This window comes from Piliocolobus tephrosceles, chromosome 6, assembly GCF_002776525.5.
Source record: "Piliocolobus tephrosceles isolate RC106 chromosome 6, ASM277652v3, whole genome shotgun sequence".
Classification (NCBI taxonomy): Eukaryota; Metazoa; Chordata; class Mammalia; order Primates; family Cercopithecidae; genus Piliocolobus; species Piliocolobus tephrosceles.
In genome coordinates this window covers 98,262,572-98,280,964 of record NC_045439.1, presented here as the reverse complement: position 1 = coordinate 98,280,964, position 18,393 = coordinate 98,262,572, and positions in this window count along the sequence as shown.

Sequence of the window (18,393 nt, the reverse complement as noted above, 5' to 3'; positions counted from 1 at the left end):
AGAGGATGTACTCCTCCCAGGCCATTGGGCCCCTCCACCTTGCCCCAAGCACAGAGCTACCTAATGGACTGACCTTTGCCAAACTGGAACTCACCTCCTGGGGGCCTCTGGCCTACCCTTTTCTCTGCCAGCTGAAAAGACTGCCAGCAGCCTGGACATCCTGGTTAGCTGAAGTCAGCTGAAACGTGGGCCTCCCTATGTGGGGTTTAGGACTGAATTGTGTGTTTGTGGTTTTGCTTCTTTTTGTAGACCCACAAATATTTTTATTTGAATAGTAAAGAGCTGTGCTCAGATTGTAGCCATGGTTGGGATTTGGGATCCAGGAAGCTGGGTAGCTGGACGGGGAGGATAGGGAGGTGAGATGGGAGTTTGGTGTGGGTTTTCTCACTGTGCTGTGATCCTAGCCCCTGTGGACTTTGGGGGAAAGCTGTTTGGATTGACCACCTCAAGAAAACCCTTTACTGTCCTATGACAGTTACTTCTCTTGTCTTTCCACCTAGAGGACGACTATGCTGGGGCTGTGAGTGCTGGATGAAACTGCACAGTCTGGCTTTGATCTGGGTAGCTAAGAACAGGTGTTCAGGGAGGGCATGGTCTGGAGGGACCTGAGGGAAAAGTGTCTTCTGGTTAGAAGTGAGGTGCCAATGCTCCTGTTGCTTCCCTTCTCCCATATACTCCCCTGAACAAACACTGTGTGGCTTCTGTCTTCTTGGCTGTGTGTTTCAAAACTCATAGTCACTGCTGGGCTGGGAAGAAGCAGGAGAAGAACTGGGTTGGAGATGGATGGAAAACTGGGAATAAGGACCATGCTATAGTTTTATCTTCAGGTACCGATTCGTCATGGCCTAATGAAAGAAGGTGATTCCTTGGGGAACAAGAAGCACTGAAGGAGACCACAGTTGTCAGATTGCTGACACCTTAGGCCCACGGGCTTTCGCGTTGATCTTGGTCATGTTCTTGCCATGTCCATTGTAAGCAGCTGGCTGTGGAAGAGTGCAAGAGAGAGAGGGGCAGATCAGGGAAGTGTAAAGAGGGAGGACCTGCCTTCCTTCAGCTCTGGCTGTCCTCTCTATACAGAGTCTGCTTTGATTTATCAACCTTGGCAGATTAAAAAAAAAGATTTATTTTGGAGAGCAAAGAAGGCAGAAAATAGGGCCATGGAAATTGCAGGGGTACTCTATGGCTCTAGGGAGTGTGACATGTACTGGGACACACCTGTCCCTCCTATATTGGGACAGGACTGATAAGGCTTAGTCCACTGTGTGTTAGTTTCCCCATCTGCAGAATAAGGGGTACATCTGCTAATCTCTAGCCCCTTCTAGCTCTGAGTTCTTAGATTCTAACAACGTTGTGTCACTGTGCCATTTTTCTCAGCACTACTCTGAAATGGCAGGACAGCCTTGCATAGGTAGGAGGCAGTTGCTGCTGAGGGCTCACTGGGCCTGGGCAAGGCTGAGTTCCAATAAGACACTCCTCTCCTTCTTTGCCCCTTGTCTCAAAATTCACAGTCTGAAGTGTCTGAGACGACTGTAAGTCAGGAGGGGAGCGTTTGTTCTGCTTCCCATCCTGGCATTCCTACATACCAGAAAAGCACTGTCGACAGTCTATTTATTTATTTATTTATTAAGAGCCTAAAGTGATGAAATGTGTTGTGAAATGACATCCGATTGGGCAATATGGCCACTCCAGTTCATTTCACCTTCATCTTCCCATACCAAAGTCCATATTTTAGAAAACCGTGTCACATTGCCTCTGAGAGCTTAGCTTTGAAGTGAGCTCTTTGGTGTGTTTTGGTGAATGCTCCAGGGCACCCAGTCTGGTCTCTCTGCCATGCCGACCTCACCAGATCCTCTCCTGGACCGAGTGAGAGTGACCTGCTGTTGGATATGCACCTTGGAGTAGGGTGTCGTGGCCACGGGACCTCCCAGTTCTTCTTTGTTTTGGATGTGAGCCTAACGCTGCCCTCTAATAATATCCCTGAACTCTGAGGTGACCTTGGGCATCATTAAGCCTCCTCTAGTCAACAAACAATAAAAAGGAGGTGGTGCTTCCTCCATTTAGCAGATCATGCACAAATTACTCCTAGACAGAGGCTTCCCACTTGAGGCAAAGGATCTTTGGTCCTTCTGGGTTCAGGATGAACATGAATGTTCTTCTCTAGTGATGCTTACTTTGTGGAATACACTAGTGCAAGTCATTTTGGTGCTAAATACTACAGAAACCAACACTAACAGGAGAGCTGTCAGCCAGTTTCTGGGACTGTGCGAGACTCAACTCAGAAGTGGAAGTGAGTCAGCCATGCCGGGAGAGTACAGGATGCATTGGAAGTTAAGTAGAAAAGTGGCAGGGTGAAAAGACCAGCAAAATTTCTGATTTTGCTATTAGTTACCTATGTGGCCTTGGCCAAATCAGCTAATTTCTCATCTGAGACATTTAAGAGGTTTGCATAGATATTTTTAGAGTCCTTTTCATTTTTTTAAAGCTATGTTCTTGTCCCACCTTTTTAAAATATACTTGCTTTTTAAAAATAAAAGGTAGAGTTAAAGATAAGGAAGGAGACAAAGAAAAGTTACCAATGGCAAAGGATTGATTATAGGACACAATGAAAGAAGGCCTGGTGACTGGTAGATTTGAGGAATATTGTACAGGGAGCCAGGCAGACAAGCTGGAGATTTCATTTTTATGCTCTTCAAAGGAGGTTACTGGCCTAGCCCCTTGCCTGCATTTCACCAGGCTGTTCTCCTCAGCTAGTCAACCTTCCCTGTTCAAAACCGACATGCTAACACTTGGCAGAAACTATTCCAAGATATGGAGAGAGGCCTGCCTATCTCTCATGCGGGCCACTGGCAATCAACTCTGGGTCAAAACCGACAATATTTTTATCTTTTAATGCTTATATGAGGCTGGGACGTTTGAAAGAGGGCAGCGTCTTAAGTTGCAGACTATTTACCAAAGTCCTTTCCTATTCAGGAATGACTAATGACTTTCTTTGCTCCCCTTTTCCAAACCAAACAGCAGCAGTATTACCTTGACTCCAAAGTACAGTGATTGCAATGGACAGTCTTGGGATTAAGGATCTTTTTAGTGCTTTGCTCGGAATCTGGAGCAAAGAAATGTACAGGGATGTTTGTTGAATGAACCCGCCTGCCAGCAGTCCAGAGAGCTGTCCCAAAGGCCCCTGAGATGTCTATTGACTGCTTTGGTAGGGAACCAACATGCCAGAAGACTCAAAGGCATTTGCCTTAGAGAAAAAAAAAAAAAAAAAATGGCACCTTTGGTTTAGGGCTTGGGTGCTGAAGTCACTGTGTTTTTGGTTCCTGAAACTCCACTTTCTTTTTTCATACCGAATACATTGTTTCAGCCAATATTTAACAGATTTTAAAGGAAAATTCCAAGTTTATGCATCATTATTAAGACATCAATATGGGCTTGGGAAAATGTTTTGGTGTTGCTTAGTAATACTGGGAGTGTCTTGCTAAAGAAAGTATATGTATATGTACATTGTGTGCTTATTTCTATATATTTGATTGGAATGGCTTCAAAGGAGGCCTGTTGAAGTCAGCAAATTGATTCCAATTTGGGATTCTCTTTGAGCCTTGTCATTCTTGCGGATAAGAAATCTGGAGATGAAGTGGCCTCAGAAACATTCAGGAAGATTCTGATGGGAAATCTGTTATCTTTTAAAGTTTGATCATTTGGTGCTCTCTGAATTAAATTATGCTGACTAACATTCTGAGCATCTGAAAATCATTCTTCCTGGTTGCCTGATAGATGAACACACAGGAGCCATTTCTATCACATCATTTTTGGGGGTTGGTATAGAAGCCACCAGCACTGCAGGGGAAACCACCCCCTAGGAGGGATGAGACAGAGAGAATGTGAGATGTTGATCATTGATTGCTGTTTCTGAAAGGCACTGCTGACCATAGTAGGTGTGGTGAATATTTGTGTCACTGCATTGGGCATTAGAACTTTCACTCTGAGCATGGGCTGCCCTATCCTAAAGAGCTGAATCTTGGCTACTGACAGAGGCTCTGCTGGCACATTCTCCTCAAGCATATTTTCCTTATTTGCCTATAAAAGTATCTATAGTTTGCAACAAGAACTGTCTTTGGCTCAAGTCTCAGTGTACCAGAATAGATGCTTTTCTGTGAGACCTTTGGAGGTGGAGTTGGGGGGCAGTGGTGTCCCTTCAAAGTACTTGGAATTCTTGATCAAAGAAACGAAACTCAGATTCCCTTTTTTTCTAGTTTACTTCTAAGTTCCAAATTTAAAACAAGACCCAGTTTGACATTTGCAGTAGGAGATAATGTCTTGAACCAGTGAACTAGGCTATCTTTCTTTCATCGCAGGGAGGCAGGAGAGTAGGTTGTATTAATTTTTCCTAATCACCCAGGCAAATATTGCCTTTTATTCAGTGTCATGACCCACATTCATAGCTTGCAGGAGATACTTCTAGCTGACAAAGCTGGAAGTTTCTAATAGAAGATGTATCAAGGTAACAGAGGTGAGGAAAGGCCTGTTGAACATCTACTTCTAAGAAACACCGAGGCACTCAGGTCTTGCTTTTCAGTTTAGTATCTTATGAAAGGAGTTGGTTTCTTCTCATTTTAGGCAATGACAAATTTAGACATCTTTCTTGAAAGCAAAGGTAGACTGAGAGCTCAAATATTTACTGTGTACTCTGACAGTCTTTTATTGTATTTTTCAAGACTTATTTTTATATATTTATTTATTTTTATTTCCATAGGTCATTGGGGAACAGGTGGTGTTTGGTTACATGAGTAAGTTCTTTGGTGGTGATTTGGGAGATTTTGGCACACCCATCACCCAAGCAGTATACACTGTACCATATTTTTAGTCTTTTATCCCTCACTCCCTTCCCACCCTTTCCCCCTAAGTCCCCAAAGTCCGTTGTGTCATTCTTATGCCTTGGCATCCTCATAGCTTAACTCCCATGTATCAGTGAGAACATACAATATTTGGTTTTCCATTCCTGAATTACTTCACTTAGAATAGTAGTCTCCAATCTTACCCAGGTCACTTTGAATGCCATTAATTCATTCCTTTTTATGGCTGAGTAGTATTCCATCATATATATGTGTGTGTGTATACCACAGTTTCTTTATCCACTCATTGATTGATGGACATTTGGATTGATTCCACTTTTTGCAATTGCAGATTGTGCTGCTATAAACACATGTTTGTAGCACATGCAAGTATCTCTGTGTCTCATGTATAATGACTTCTTTTCCTCTGGGTAGATACCCAGTAATAGGATTGCTGGATCACTGACATTCTTTTGGATGCAACATCCCTAAAACTCAACAAGAAGTGTAAACACTGAAGTCCCAGTCTGAGAACTATTCTTTCATTTCAGAAGAGCACATGGGAGTTTTCCGTATTATTTTTAAAGACTAATTTTGTAGTGTGTTAAATGGTAGGACACATTCAATATTTTTTTCCTCACTGGAGATCTATCTGTGTTCTGTCTTAATTTAATAGCTACCTGGCATGTAACTGATGCCTCTGAGCCTACCTCTGGAGTGAATAAATAAACCTGGTCCAGGTGATTTTATCTCTGCCATTCGTAGTGGAGAAGTAAATCTCAGTGAAGAAGACTTTTTCTTCATTTTTCTTCTTTTCTCTTTTTCTTTTGGCTCCTATCCTCCTGCTTTCATGGGACTGACAATCCAGCATCTCAAATTCCACAAAAGTCTTAATACAAGGTGATTCCCAGAACCACAAACAGTTTGGACTTCAAACAGTGAGAAAATTGGCACTGAATGATTCGGCACATAAAGCAAAAAACTTTCATTTCCTGTAGGCAGGATGGAATTGACTGTTATATTAAAACTTCTGAAGAAGCCCTGCCCTGGAGTAATTTCAGTGCTGTCAGACGATGTTGACATCTAGATTAACCTCTGTGCAGTGAATTTTACTGCAAAGCTCATTGAGATGCATGTGATGTATCTCCACAAATCCCATCTGGAATCCTTGGGGGCCCACCCTTAGCAACCCTCCTTTCCCTCCCTGACCCTGCGTTCTCTGTCAGTAAACTTTTAGCCTCCAGGAGCAGAGGAGCCATGGCTGGGATCTGACCCTAGGAGAGGGAGTTTTGGCCTTCTCTGACCATGATGCTGAGCCAGGCTTTCTGCTCAGAGTGACAGTGATTGTCATCGTATTGGGTTTCCCCTGAGGGAACTGCAAACTAAGGCATGAAAAACACTCTGCTGATGACAGTCTTACAGCATATCTCAATGCTGCACAAAGTGAAATGGTTTCAAAGGAATTAGTGTGTCCTAAGTCATTGAGCCCTGCTCTGTGCTCTGCAATCCTCCAGGGATTCAAGGTCCAGTTGCAACAAGGTCATGACTGCATCTAGGTGGGACAGGTGGATTCTGACAGCAAGGTGTTTGTCTTTTCTGCGAGTCTTTCCTATGGTCCTTACAAGAGAGGCAGCCGCAGCTCCTGTTTCTCCCAGTTGGGACAAAAGATGTAGCTGTCTTCTAAGTACTGGTTTGTCAGTTCATTCTTTAAGGAGTGGTTGGCTCCAGAATGAGCCAGACTAACTCTAAAATTCCACATTGTGGCACAACCACCACATAGAACCTCAAAGCTGAAATTGCCACTTCTCTGCAAAATAGGGCCATTAATTACATCCAAAGTTTTGAGAAAAGGCCTTCGGGTTGGATTCAGTCACCTTCAGACTCCACAGAGTTGCTCAGCATGATTGCAGGCATCTTTGGAAACTTACCTCAGGGTTTTAGAATACTTTACCCTAACGTCTGGACAACAATTTTCTCTGAGATTTTACTGATTCCAATTCCCTTTGAAATTGTTTTTCCTACTTGCCTCTTGTTTTCATTTAAATAATAATAATCTCCTTGCATATTCTTAGGTAGTTCTTTAGGAGGATTGAAAGTTTCCAGTCAAGTACATTGTGTTTATCAATTGAGAAGATATCTTTCTGGGCTGAATAAGGTAAAAATCATATAGAGGCAATCTTGGTGACTTTATTTAAAAGCAGTTATCAGCATTGTGTTTTATTCTAGGTGCTCATGCTCATAGTGCAAACTACATTCACCTTTTTAATTATTTATATTATGGTACTTATTCATGTGTACATATATGCACACACACACACAAAAGCCTCCACAGTCCTACTGGTATACAAATCCATACGCCCCATTTGTGTCACTTCCATTGATCTCTGTGTGCATACATTTGCAATGAAGTGTGCATCACATGTATGATTTCTTGAACTCATCTATAGCTCATCTTTCCTCTTACTATCGGCACATACCCTTTGACTTTCTGTACTTTGGATCTCATGAAATTAGGGCTTTTTCAAGGGAGACTAAATCTTGAGTTTCCTTAAACCTTCATATTTAAAGACAGGACTGGTTTTCTTGGAGAAGCAAAAACTTGATTCAGATTTTATATAATTAATTTATGTAATTAATTTTCTGGGGGAAATTGTACTGAATTTGTTCCTGAGTAACAAATAGTAGTAAGTGCAAATATAAATGTGAAGTAGTTTAAGCAGGCTATTGAACCTATCTTGTGGCTGAAACAAGTAGTCAGATATGAAGCTCAGACACTTGAATTGAATTAGAATGTGAGCCAAAACGGTTAGCACGGGGCACGAGAAGAGCACTGGGCTAGGAGCAAGCCTGTTAGATTGTCACTTGAGTGTCCTTAGCTTAATGTGGGCAGCTGACAACTAGTTGCAGTCCTGTGCCCCTCTAATTCCAGAGATGGGGCAAGCCAATCTGTTTCTCATCCATTGCTCAAGTTGGTTATCACTGAAGTATTATATATCATCTCAAGGTCCTGCCCTGAACAAGTTTGCAAACAACCCCACTCTAAGGAGTCAGTCCCATTTTTGTTTTATGGCAGTTTATCTCTTGTAGCCCTCCTTTGGAAGCTGTCCAAACTCTGAACACTTGCTGTCCATTCCCTGCTCCCTACCTCACCCTTTAAGGCCAGGGAAAAGCCAGGGAAAGCCCTACTGGCTCATCTCCCTCTTTCCTAGCTTGCGTATCAACCAAGCTTGAGATTTAGCCTCTGTTTTTAGAGAGGAAAATAAGTGTGTTCTCCCAGCCATCAGTATCTTTCCAGCTCTCTGGACCAAGTGATTAGCGCCTCATTAGCGCCTCATCAGTTGCTTTTGCACAAAAGACTCTGGGACAACAAGCCTATTATAATGCCTCAGTCTATCTTTTTGAAGTCAAACCATCCTTCTGGCTTGGTTAGGAAAGGGGAGCCTTTTTACAAACACACTTTCTTTTAATTTCCTCTGTTGTTTTCTGGCTGTTCACTATACGGATAAATGGAGAAACATAATTTTCATTTTTCCTAGGCCCCTATGACTGTGGATATGCTATATTTCTATGGATGAGGAGTTCCACATGTCAGCAAAGCATTTATTTATTTAGTGAAGTGGCTATAATATTGACACACAGATTTGCAGCGGCATCCAAATCTTGAGGGGAAAAAAAAGCCTTTTTCAATCAAATGAAACCTTTTCTGTGATGGCACCAGAAAGGTTTATATCTTAAGAACAGAACTGAACCTGATAATATGCTTCCTTTCTAGAAACAAAGAGGTAGAAGAAATTGCTGAAGGAGCTGGAACACCAAACCCCTGTTCCCCAAATCATTATGTATCAATAGATACTTCAACTCTGTTCCTTAAATGGCTCTGAAAAACACAAATAACCATATTTGCTATTAAAAACAAATTCATAATGTCTAACCCAATCCCTTATTTTAATATATATACATATTAAAATCATCCCATGTATATATGATGATTATTATATGGGATATATATATGTTTACATATATAGGTGTGTGTATATATATTTACATATGTGTAAATGTATATTTTTTAATGCTGGGGATAGTTCCATATTGTTTCTTTTCTTGATTCCTTCTAATATATTCAATGAGATTTATAATTTTTTTCACTTTTATTTCTTTAGGAAAGAGTTGGGGTCTATTTTGAATGCTTTCTAGCATAAAATGGCAAAACAGATGAAAAGCGTGGTGGAGGGAGGATAATGAGAATAGGAGGCAGAGAATTTGCACATTTCTATTTCCTGCTGAGAGATCTAGGAAAAACATTGTCTTCCCTTTGCCTCAGTTTCCTAATATACAAAATGGAACTACTATCACCCCACTGCATGCCACAGAGGGCTATCTGAGACCTAAATGAGATCATAACTATTAACATGCTCTGTGAACTGTAAGGGGCCAGACAAATACATAGAGCCCACTCTCTGGGCAGTTGCAAGCAGTCTTGCTGGGTGCTGAGCTGAGAGACTGAGAGCCGCTTTTGAGATGTGTTTTGAGGCATATCTTCCTTAAATTTTTACTGGTGTCTGTTTTTTAGAGGTTTTGCCATTAACATTTTTTGCTTTGAGTATCTAGCGATGAAAAATGCTCTAAAAAATACAAGCAGACAGGGGGATGCTTTATCTGTTTGGCATAGTCACTGGAAAGAGACAATTAGATTTTGTTTTCAGCCTTGGAACTCGTAACATTTTGTAGCAAAATGGCGACTTCTGCTGCATTTAATTCCTTGCCATCAACTCATGCTTTCCTCAGGTTCTGTCAGTTTCAACACAATGGTTTGTAAAAATAGGACTCTATGAAGCTTTCTCTATAAATGTGGTGGTATAACTAATCTTTCAGGGAGCATCTGAAGGGATAATGATTTTTAAGCGGTATCCTGTTCATTCCAGGACCAGCATTTGTACATGGGAAAATAATCTTAAGATAAGTGAAGATCAAATGCTAGACCACACCTTTAGTAGGCCCAAGTGCCAACAAATACGTGTGAGTGGGATTCCCACTGAGAAATATGTCTGAATGAAAATGAAACCCTTGATAATGAATCCTGAGGCCAGAATACCAAAGTCACAGTATTCTGTCATTTACAGCCCCTAAAAAATCCCAGGTGTTTGTGATGACAACCACTATTATAAGTACTCTGTAGTAGTGACTACTTGGCAAGTAAAATTTTCTCAAATGTTATTTTTCATAGATCTCCAAGCAACCATCACTTACAACGTATCTGAAAAAATGCTATACATGATTTTCTAAAACTATTTTGATCACTCCAGAAAGAAATTAGAATAAAGCTGTGTATCCAAAATCCTAAGAAATTCATAAATATTTTGCTCAAGTTCAGGCTCTCTCAGCTTCTCTTTTCTCTTTTTACCTTTTGCCTCATACAGAGGCAATCTTGATGACAAAAGATTGGGCTCAATTTTTGTTTTTCTTATGTAGAAAAGCAACACTTCTGTTCTGGACCACTGTCCAGTAAACAAAAAGCATCCCAGCTTTTGAAATGAGAGTCCAGATTGGGTTACTACTGAGATTTTAAATTATTATGTGAAATTGCAGAAGGCAAGCTGGTTCAGGGTGAAGTTTCATAATTTATTCTGATAATCTGGAGGGGAAGACCTCTTTCACAGCACTGTTAAAGCCTGCCTTGAACAAGCTTATTTCACTATATAACTTCCTAAAGACAAGACTGATTATTTAAGGATTTCAGAGATATCATTCGGGGAATAACTTGTCAGGTAGAGAAAATTTGATCTGATATGTTAACAGGCACAACAAGAACTTATTTCAAAGCTTTCTCACCCCCTGCCCCTTCTCTGAGAGTTTAGCCTTTCTCAGGGGCCATTAGGATACTTCCTTTCCCAGGCTAGAAAAGATTTATTTTATTCATATCCCAAAGTAAAGGCTCCTCCAATTCTATCAGACGTGGAGGCAACAGAAAATGACTCATGTTATTTTTCCCTCACTTCACAGCATCAAGGACCCTTTTTGTTTATGTGTGAGCCATGGTGAGTTAGCTTAAGGAATTAAAATGAAAGGAAAGCAAGTTGGGGCAAGAAAATTCTCACTCTGAATGTGAAAGAAAAAAGCAGCGTTCTTCTCTCTGGCAAAGATTTGTGTACTGTTGGGGGAAGATTCATGTTATTTCTCAGGTAGACTTTACTTTTTGAGATTCTTTGTGTGTGTGTGTGTGTATGTGTGTGTGTGTTGGCTGGTGGGGGATTAGAGGCAGATAGAATGTAGTTGTTTATGAGTTTATACTTACCCTTTAGCATAATAGATGCCCTGTTTATTGTCTCAGAATGTGACAATAAAATTAAGAATGGAGAGGAATTCAGAGGTCCATGTTGCAGTTCATGGTAAAGTTTTATCCAAATATTTCTTTCAGAAACATTTAGCCATAGCAAGCCAAATAAATTCTTATCTGCAACTGGTATCAGAAAAAGAAATCAGTAGCTGGGGACTATAGACCCTGATGCTGCATCTATTTACAATCTTTCTTTTCCAAGGTTTTAGGGTTCATGATTCACATGAGGGAATTTTGGGAGAGCTACTACGGCAGTACTTTGGCATGAATGAACTCTGTTCCACAGGAAAACTACGGTTGCTTCAGGGCTATTTTTGTTTGAAATGGCGCACACACACACACACACAAAGACTTTTGAAACATGTTTTGAGGCCTATCAGCTGAAGTCAGCCTTTGCTGAAAGAGTGTTTAGTTTGATAAGCAGGGTTTCTTGCTTCTCCCATCCCAGAGTGTAAATTCTGCGGGGATTCCTGGGTATATGTTTTCAGCACCAGGGACAGCAAACAATCCCCTGAATTGAAGGGGCCTGCTATCCTGATTGACCTCCCAGACTAGGAAGGGGAGTTGTTTTGTTTCCCTTTATTTCCTATCCACCGAGGCCTCAACTTGGAAGACTTTATTCTTTAGGTGTTTACATCTTTCATTTATTACCAAGTCTAGCTTAGTTGTCTCTGTCACATTCTTGACCTCCTAACAAATGGGTTTGGAGTAATACTCCCAGGTCTTCTGCCTCAGATAAGTAGAAAGAAACACACTCAAAAGTCTTTATAACAAACCATTGACTTGTAAACCCCTAAACAAAGGACTGCTTATACACAGTCACTTTCCTTTTAAAATTTCTGCACGTTTCTCAGAATGTACAAGTCTATGTTTGACTCAGTGTGCATCTGGAGGCAATATTTCACAGCAGTTGAGCAGAAGTTATGAACTTTGGGGACAGAAAAGAGCCCAATGATGCCACTGTTATGCATTTTGGAGACTCATTGGGGGTACTTCTTTGATTCTCAGCATCCACCCTTCAACCTTGAGTGCTCTTCAACAGCTGTTTTTGCCTTAAACAATCACAATAAGAATGCAAATGACTCCTTGTGGCATTCTTCAGGCCAGCCTGAAGGGTGCACTGAGAAAACAAGGGTAGCAGAAGCACATGTTGTCACACTGCTTTGTGATTGGCCAGTTTTCATATAGCACAACATACAGATATCATCTTAGAGTCAGCATTGTCTACTCTTAGAGTCAGCATTGTCTACTCTTAACTAATTGTCAGCATCTTCTCCACTCATGTCAGGATGAATCCTGTGTTGGGAAGGCAAGTCAGTCACTGCAGATTTCATCGTAAATATTGCCTTCTATCTCACAGATGTTAGAAAACCTCCATTTCGATTGCCTCTGTACCATCCAAGGCGCTGAAATTCCCCTGTATCTTATCCCTTTCTTTCCATTCCCTTTCCGTGTTGCTTATCATAACATCCATAATATTTAGTGGTAGAAGACAATAAGGGTTTCTTTTAGGAATAAATGAGGTGGCAAAAGTAGGCCAGAGCCAGATCTTAGAGGAGCAAGTTCAGTGGAACTATGATTTCTAACTTGGGATAGGGTCTCAGATGTAGCCATCCATTCCTTCCATTCCTTGTCCTCTTGAGTGAATCTCATTCCAGTGCTCACACTTGCCCTGCAGAAAAGATCATGGCACAAGATTCTCTAATTATTTGTATGAAGACCGGAGGTGAGCAGCATCCAACACCTCTGTTAGACTTCTGCAGAATAGAGGAGCTTTGTCTTATATTTAAATCCAGGAACCTTCCTAAATTTAAAAAGTCTAGAAATAATATGTAGAGAAAGGACCTATGGTGATAGGAAAGCTTAATAATACAAGTTATTTTCCCTTAGAACAGACAGGAAGGAGCTGCAAAGTGACTGCTAATGGAGGAATGATCTGCTGGCTGGGGGAAATGTGGCCTGAGACTAGAGTTGAAGAGTAGGCATCTCTAGGACAGATAATGCCAATAGAAGCCTCAGGAGGGAACTGGCCAGAGAATACAATTTTATAAAGGTTCTCAGTACTTTTTCTGAAAAAAATCCTAAAATTTTCAAGGGCGCATCTAGCCCTCTGCCTCTTTAGAGGTGAGCTCAGTGCTACTTCTGGGTTCTTAAGGCAAATGCCCTACAAACACCAAAGTCTTGTATTTTCCACTCTCAGCCAGCACTGGCTAAGTGGGATTTTTTTTCCCTTCCCTAAGTGAAAGGGACTTGTTTTCAGGAGAAGTGTCCTTTAAACATCCAGCTAAAACTGGACGTAATTTTTTGCATGAATGGCTTTTTACAGCTAGGTCTACAGCAGAACAAAACTTGTATTAAACTAAGTGCTACTTTACATATCTTATTTCAAGAGAAATGAAGGATTTATTGTCATGTAAATGATATACACTGATTTGTTTCATACTGGACATTACATGTCCCTTTATCTTTAGGCTGATGTTGTGCAGCAAACTTCCAATATCTGGAAAATCAGCTGGTACCTACTTCAGTGCAATATTAGGATATTACGTTCCCTGAGAGGAATTTTGCCAGTGAAGTTTAGGTACTGTTGTAACTGATTTCCATCTCCCCTCCCTAAGCTTCTGTACTAAGTATATGTAAAGCTATTATATCTTGTCTGATCCCATGTGTTTGTGTGTGTTTCCCAATGTTTGTATAAATATATTGGCAATCTGAAGGGCTGGATTATGGCAACTGCTGAACAATGGTGTATGTGGCGTGTGGGACACCTGATACCTGTGAACACCGGTTCTGAGGCCAAGCTAATTTTACAGGTTTTGGAAAACAAAACAGCAGCAACAACAATAGTGTGGCTTGAATTGAGGAAAGTTTAACAATGAATACAGTATTGCCAAGTCATCATTTATGGGTGGACACGTTGACCACAGCAGGGTTGAGGTGCGTTCAGTTGGATCTGATGCCCTTTATTTTAATCCCAATTGATCGTTCCTCATTTGTATTTTATGACTTAGAAATATTCCTCCATGATGCTTGTTTGTTTTTCTCCCAGGCCTCTGGAAAGTGCTGATCATGATTGCTTTCCATCATTTGGATCCCAAAGTTGATAACCTAACATGAATGACAGAGGTTTTAGTAGAACTGGGTTTTACTAACCGTATCTCCTCCTTGAGGTGCTGTTCCCTTCATTCTTTTCCTTTATGACAGGTGAATGCGTTGGCTATGCTAATTTTATTAGCATCCTGGTGAGTCTTGGAGAATCAATCTAGTTAAAATGATGACTGCATTTGCCTTTGGAGAAGAGGTTTATTGTCTAAGTAAAACTCTTATGTGAAGGGTCTTTTATGCAAAAAAAAAAAAAAATTCTAACTTGATAAGATGGCCACTGGTTAGAGGAGTGTGTTCTCAGTTGATATTAACAGATATGTTGAAAAGGCTAGTGCCCACCCTTTCTCTATTCTTCATCTTCCCCTTCCTTTCTCCCCAACCTCAAAAGAAAACAGAAATTATTTTTTTAAACTGTATTAATAATTTATGTTTAATACAAAAGGATGATTTAATGGTATCACCAAAGGTTGTTTCTCCCATTGTGCATGTCTTTCAGTCTCGGCCCCATCCCCATCACCCCATTCTTCACCCTCATGCTTCCATCCCAAGGCAATCACGTGTCTTCATCGGAATCTATGGGTGTTGAAGTTAAATGTGGGGGCAGAGATTTAACACCATGACACTAATACAAATCAACCATTCTTCACTTTCAAATGGTTAATCACTACAGAAAGGTGAACTCTTCTCTTGGTTTTTGTTTAAAAACATTTTATACATATATATGTATATATGTGTGTGTATGTATGGACATAGGTATGTATATGCACATGTACATGTATATATGTATATATCCATCTTCAATATAAATATATCGTAAGTGAGAGTTGTAAATACTCCTTGATCATATGTCTGTCTTTCTCATAGTATCATATCTTCAATGTTATGTTAACAACTCCATTTATTGATTGATGAAATTGTATGTAGACCTGTATCCTTCTGACATAGTTTATGTAGGGTCTCTTCTCAAATAAAGTATAAAACAACAATGCCCTTGTTTTATTTGGATTCATTATGTAGTAGGGAAGTATGTTGAATTTAAATGTAGTTTGAAAGTTTGGGAAAGTTCAAATGTGTGCAAAGATCATGAGATCCAGTATCAACTCGAGAGCTTGAACCTTGCTTTTCTGAGAGGAAAAGGAGATTGCACAATTTTTAAGGTAGCCTATAAGTTAAACATTGAATGGAAATGAGTGTTGTAAGGGGAACATACATGCAATTATTATTTGAGACTGGGTCCCAAGGAAAAGATTGATTATCTCCAGCTCTGTGTCTTTGTGATATCCTGTTACTCCTGATATGTTGATATTCAACTTCCCAGTTATAATCATTTGAGTAAACTCTCAAAGTAAGATAAAGTATGTTCTTTTGAATATCCATTTACTCCAAAGATTTTATTATCCTTTAGCATAATTAATTTAAAACTCCTTTCCTGTCTTCTCTTTTCATTCCAATTTCCCTCTCTTTGTCTACATATTTTCTGCTTTATGTCATATAATGTGTTTTTCTTAATAACATTTCACTACTTATTTTCATCAATTTATTTCAAAAACATTGATGGGTTCTAGGATAAAGTGTAGAAGAGAGACAGGAGGCACAGATTGCAATTCCACTAGCAAGAGTTCAGCAGAGATGTAGAAAGGTTTAAACATACTTTTTCTATTATGGCACTGCTGACATTTTAGACTAAATAATTCCTTGCTTGTGGGGGGGCGCTTTTCTGTGCATTGTATGATATTCATCAGCATTTTTATTAGTGCATTAGCAGTTCTTCTCTGCCTCCTCCACCCCCACTCCACTAGCGTGTGAAGACCAAAAATGCCTCCAAATATTGCCAGGTGCTTCCCGGGGGTAAAAATTGCTGTACTTGAGAAACACTGGCTTAAGCTTTTACATCTTGTCACACAGTATTAAGAGAAGAATCAAATTCAGGAAATATAAGAGCCCCTGGTCATGCTCCAGCCCTTTCTAGACCAGCCGCTTGGCTGTGCCACATGGTAAACTTACTGCTTTTCTTTAAGCACACTTCTCTTCAAAGCTTGTTGCTGAGAATCAAGTTACAATAGTACATTTGGGGTTTAGACAGTGATAGAAATAACTTCTTCATTTACATGGATCAAAAATGTCTTCGTCCCTAGAATATTTGTTCATATCACTTAAAAATGTGTAATTTGTGTGTGGTTAAATCCTTTGGGTCTGTGTGAGAAGAAAACCAAACACTCTTTTTAAAGATGATGTCCCTGTGAAAAATGCTGGCAAACCTAAGGGAGAGAAACCTTTGTTTTTCAATTGTTCCAACGTATTTTCCACCTGCCCCACATGGTTGCATAAATTATAGGGTCATAAGTAGACCTTTTGTCTAGGATATAAGTCTCCAGTATAGAAACTCCTTTTGATGAGTAAGCACAACTTGCATTAAGTTGGTCCAGGCAAAAGTGAATGTTCTCTGTGCAATGCTATGAACACAGTACACATTGAATGGATGTTTGCTGCATTGCACTGGGTTTCTCATTCTCCAAGCCCCAGATTATTGGTATAACATTCAAAGTGCTATCACTATGCCCCCTCTTCAACTCACTCATGGAGACACTCAGGATCCAAAATTCTGAACGACCTGACAGCATGTTCTTTACGAAGGAAATGTCTCTTCTCCCTAGGATGTGGCTACCTTTGCATCAGTGGCTTTCTATGACAGCCAGCTAGCGCAGAATTAGGCTGCTTGAAAGCAAAAATAGGTGTTCTCAAGATAGGATTTTGGATGTCTTCTGAAATCTAGGCCTAAGGCTTGACCTTTTTATAGTCTACTCCAGTGATGGCTTGAGATCAAAGCACTGTGAGAGACTTCTGGTCCTATCCCACATAGCCTCAAACCCATAGGAAGTCATTCCAACACCACACAAAGGCCAAGGAGGCTGTGGAGGCATGCAGCTTCACTTTAGACTGTCCTCATGCCCTTGTGACTAATTATTTGACATTTAATTTGAGATGACAATCCAAGGACTGGAATAAATTATGGCCTCCTAAGTCTGGAAGGTCCTTGACTGATAATCTCATTCAACTACTTGCCTGTGGCCAGTGTTCTCAGGTAAATAAGAACTGGGACAATCTCCCAAATAAAAGCATCTTCCAGTGATGGAGGGCATGGCTGGCAAAATAGTCTTATAAGGATCACCTGGTCCTAAAATATCAACATCTCAGTGGTGACACAAAAAAGCTGTGATTTAAGGAAGATGCTTTAGAAATAGCAACTAGCGATTGCTGAGAGTGAACCTGGAGACTGTTCATAATGACACTGAGAGCAGAAATGCCAAGAAAGTGCTCATTTGACATAAGGCAAAGGTGCAAATTAATCTGAAAGTTGATGTCCAAGGCAGAGGTCACTCTTTAAAAAAATAAATAATTAAGTTAAATTACAATTTATTTTTCAAGAAACAGGGTCTCCACTGTATCGCCCAGGCTGGAGTGCAGTGGCACAGTCATAGTTCACTGCAGCCTCAAATTCCTGGGCTCAAGTGATCCTCCTGCCTGCTTCAGCCTCCTGAGCAGCTAGGACCACAAGTGCATGCCATCACGCCTGGGCTTATTTTTATTTTATTTTCACTTTTTATAGGGATGAAGTCTCACTATGTTACCGAGGTTGGCCTCAAACTCCTGGCCTCAACCTATCTTCCTGTCTGTGGTAAATCTTGGTATGGACTTTAGATAGATATAGGAGTGAGCTCCCCAAAATACTGCTTAATCTTCTCAGGACACATTTCCTTGGTATTGCAAGGCATGGTGGGCTTCTTGTGCTGGGCCATGCCCTGTTCTTTGTTCCTGTTGGGATGCTCAAAATTACTTAGCTATTAACTAGGGAGATGTTCTATTTTAACCTCTCTTTTCCCCTATCACTAATGTTCTGAATTATTCAAATCTCCAATGCAGGGTTCAGCAGAGGATCTAATTACATTTAAAACATTTTTAAATGTTTTAAAAGAGAGGCAGCTTCTTTAAAAATTCTATAGGAGTCTCAGTATTACTAAAGGAAGCTGGATGGTATGGTCTGAGAGAGTTTGCTGGATAAGGCCATCTTCTGACTACACATAATTGCCAGATACTCAAGACTCAGGAGAAAACCCTGCCTTGAAT